We start from the raw sequence: 4,670 nt of genomic DNA, 5'->3' as shown, positions 1-4,670 counted from the left end.
TTAGCACGGGTACTTCCTGTTTGAGTTTCTGCCTATTTGAAGGGAGGAGCAAAATGGAGTCATGATCAGATTTGCCAAAGGGAGGGTGGGGGAGGAGCTGAGTAGCAGTGGTCTAATATTTTCTCAGAGCGAGTGCTACAGTCAATGTGTTGGTAGAACTTCAGTAGCGTTTTTCTCAAATTTGATTTGTTAAAATCCCCAGTTACAACAAATGCAGCCTCAGGATATGTGGTTCCCAGTTGCATAAAGTCCAGTGAAGTTCTTTGAGGGCCGTCGTGGTAATGGATTGAGGGGGAATATACAGAGCTTTGACTATAACCGAAGATAATTCTCTTGGGAGGTAATACGGTCGGCATTTGATTGTGAGGTATTCTAGGTCGGTTGAACAAAAGGACTTGAGTTTCGGTATGTTATCACAATCACACCATGAGTGGTGAATCATGAAACATACCCTGCCGCCTTTCTTCTTCCCAGGGAATTCTTTACTCCTGTCGGCACGATGTACTGAGAACCCAGCTGGCTGTATGGACAAAGACAGTATATCCCGAGAGAGCCATGTTTCAGTGAAACAGAGTATGTTACAATCCCTGATGTCTCTCTGGAAGGAGATTCTCGCCTTGAGCTTGTCCACTTCATTATCCAGAGACGGAACGTTAGCGAGTAATATACTCGGAAGCAGTGGATGGTGTGCGTGCCTCCTGAGTCGGACTAGATATCCACTCCAAATACCTCTTCTCTACCGGTGGTGTTTTGGATCAGCCTCTGGAATTAGTTCAATTGTCCTGGGGGGTATGAACAAAGGATCCAATTCGTGAAAGCTGTATTCCCGGTTGTAATGTTGGTGAGTTACCGTCGCTCGAATGTCCAAAAGTTATTTCCGGCTGTATGTAATAACACAAAATATTTCTTGGGCTAATAATGTCAGAAATAACACACAAAAAGAAAACACTGCAAAGTTGCTTAAGGTAGGAGCTAGAAGCAAAGCTTCCTTGTCTGTCTAAGTCAACTTGCTTGTTTAAGCTATGGTTTACATAGCATTACTTTCTGTAATTATACATTAATACATTACTTTCTGTAATTATGTAGAACAGCATTAGGCCACAGACTCTATGTGAAGGTCTGATAAACGAGTCCCCATGCATTTTTAAAAACCTTTTAGTCATTACGCAGATTCTCTTATCCAGAGTGACTTACAGTTAGTGCATTCATCTTAAGGTAGCTTTTTTTTATGTAACATTGTCTTAAAGCTCTCTCCCTCATCTAACTACCACTGTGGATGAATGTCTCAATTCCTCAGCTCCTGACAACGTATTCCCAAATGTCTCGTGTGACACTCGCACTTTCCACATGCTTCTGTCATCGCCTCGCTTTTGTGGGAATGAATCAGCGATTTAGGGCTTTGAAATCATAACAGACAGATACAAAGAGCATTGCAATTGTGTGTAATTATGAATGAGTAAGACCATTGTCTGCCAGATTGATGGCCATCATGGGCAGACAGAGATACAGCAAAAGATCTTGTATTTAAAGTAGAGAGAGAGACGGAGGCACTCTGGTAATAGGAACCAGACTTCACATGTGTCATTGCCTTCACTCACGTGCCCACCACCATCAAACAGCATTGGATCTGCTTCAAAACAAAAGAGCCAGTGAGCTCAAATAGCCTAGTGCCTTTGCATGCTTTACTAAATTGCTTCTCCCTTGTCTTCACTGTGTCTATCATTCAGATGCACTCAGTTCACTAGGTGGACATGCTGCTGATGATTCACCCTGTATATGCTTGTCATTAGGGTACAAATATATTCCAGTATACAAACAAGCACACTCACATAGATCTACAAGCTCACATACACTCACACGCGGGGACACACACAAACGCGGACACACACACACACACACAAACGCGGACACACACACACACACACACACACACACACACACAATGAAACAAACAAGCAGTGTGACTGAAAGTTTATTATCAGAAGGTATATATATAACCATAAACTCTGAAAACAACTGTCTTATAACAATAAACATACAGTAAATACAGTGCCTTTGGAAAGTATTCAGACCCCTTGACTTTTTACACATTTTTGGTACATTACAGCCTTATTCTAACATGGATTAAATGGGAAAAAATCCTCAGCAATCTTCACACAATACCCCATAATGAAAAGGTGAAGTATATTAAACCTTAAAAACAGAAATACCTTATTTACATAAGTATTCAGACCCTTTGCTATGAGACTTGAAACTGAGCTCAGGTGCATCCTGTTTCCATTGATCATCTTTGAGATGTTTCTACAACTTGATTGGAGTCCACCTGTGGTAAATTCAATTTATTGGACATGCAAATCACACACCTGTCTATATAAGGTCCCACCGTTGACAGTGCATGTCAGAGCAAAAACCAAGCCATTAGGTCAAAGGAATTGTCCGTAGTGCGCCGAGACAGGATTGTGTCGAGGCACAGATCAGGAGAAGGGTACCAAAATATTTCTGCAGCATTGAAAGTCCCCAAGAACACAATGGCCTCCGTCATTCTTAAATGGAAGAAGTTTGGAACCACCAAGACTCTTCCTAGAGCTGGCCACCCGGCCAAACTAAGCAATCGGGGGAGAAGTGCCTTGGTCAGGGAGGTGACCAAGAAACCGATGGTCACCCTGACAGAGCTCCAGAGTTCCTCTGTGGAGATGGGAGAACCTTCCAGAAGGACAACCATCTCTGCAGCACTCCACCAATGAGGCCTTTATGGTAGAGTGGCCAGATGGAAGCCACTCCTAAATAAAAGGCCATGACAGCCCGCTTGGAGTTTGCCAAAAGACACCTACAGACTCTCAGACCATGAGAAACAAGATTGTCTGGTCTGATGAAACTAAGGTTGAACTCTTTGGCATGACTGCTAAGTGTCAAGTCTGGAGGAAACCTCGCACCATCCCTACGGTGAAGCATGGTGCTGGCAGAATCATGCTGTAGAGATGTTTTTCAGCGGCAGGGACTGGGAGACTAGTCAAGATCGTTGCAAAGATTAACAGAAAAAAGTACAGAGAGATCCTTGATGAAAACCTGCTCCAGAGTTCTCAGGACATCAGACTGGGGCGAAGGTTCACCTACCAACAGGACAACGACCTACTGTAATCACACAGCCAAGACAACGCAGGAGTGGCTTCGGGACAAGTCTCTGAATGTCCTTGAGAGGCCCAGCCAGAGCCAGGACTTAAACCTGATCGAACATTTCTGGAGAGACCTGAAAATAGCTGCGCAGCGACGCTCTCCATCCAACCTGACAGAACTTGAGAGGATCTGCAGAGAAGAATGTGAGAAACTCCCCAAAAACAGGTGTGCCAAGCTCGTAGCGTCATACCCAAGAAGACTCAAGGCTGTAACCGCTGCCAAAGGTGCTTCATCAAAGTACTGAGTAAAGGGTCTGAATACTTATGTAAATGTAATATTTTTAATAAATGAGCAAAAATGTATAAAAAACTGTTTTTGCTTTGTCAATATGTGTAGATTGGTGAGGGGCAAAAACTATTTAAACAATTTTAGAAAAGGGCTGTAACCTAACAAAATGTGGAAAGAGTCAAGGGGTCTGAATACTTCCCGAAGGCACTGTAATCCATAATGCAGATAAAGTTCCTTTAGTGACATAATTAAGTACGAAATTGTAATTTAATAACCACATAAATAGATAACATCACTGCTACTAACCACACAGACGCTGGTAAAGATAGATAGTCTCCCATAGTGAGAGTAAGTCTAAGTTCATCAGAATATAACTGACACAAAGCCAGCATCATGGCCTACTCCTCTGTTCTGATAACAGTTTAAACTTCTACCTTTCCTTTATTTAAAGTTTCTCAGCAAATTACAATCACAAAATGGATTTTGTGCTCCCATGTACACAAAGCCAATCTCTGAAATGTGTGGGGGAGTATCAAATTAATAAAGCCCAGTCCAATTGAACTGTGACAGATTGACTTATCCACTCAATTCAAGTAGACTGAGAGAAAGTCACTTCTCTCCACATTATACCTAATTCATCAATCTAATTGTCTCTTTCCTGTAGTCAAATGACGAAATCCCCCTCTAGTGACCTCATGGGTGGAATGTTATTCATATTTTTCATAATTTCATAATTAATAAACATGAACATAATTTCAACGCAGAAAAAAACAGTTTCTATGTCAAACGGTTTTGTTATATTTCAGTCTTCTGTGATGTATATAAAGTGTAATATTCGGATGCAAACTCAAAATGTAATACATCTCTGACATGGTACAGGTGTCTTCTTTTTTTAAAGCCCATAACCATGTGTGTGAGGTGGTGTATACTTTAGTTTCAAAGTAGATTTGTTGAAGAGAACCAAGAAACACTGTGACTCTAATTTAGCCCACTGCAGTAAAAGGTTAAGCCAGAAAGAGAACCACTTGAGGCTGTGACCATATGACTTAAGCAAGAGGTAGAGGCATGTGTTCTTAATATCCCAAATGTGTACTGATCTCTATATTGACTCATTGATAAATCATGATAAATCATTATCATTACAACGCATTGATAACTTTCCAATTTGTATCCCATACTGTAGTATCAACACCACTAACATGTCACACCTGATGTTCTCAGATATCGACCACATATACAGAGGAAACGAGAAAGGTCCAGGAGCATGT

The sequence above is a fragment of the Oncorhynchus clarkii genome, chromosome 25, assembly GCF_045791955.1.
Source record: "Oncorhynchus clarkii lewisi isolate Uvic-CL-2024 chromosome 25, UVic_Ocla_1.0, whole genome shotgun sequence".
Classification (NCBI taxonomy): Eukaryota; Metazoa; Chordata; class Actinopteri; order Salmoniformes; family Salmonidae; genus Oncorhynchus; species Oncorhynchus clarkii.
This window is presented reverse-complemented; position numbering follows the sequence as displayed.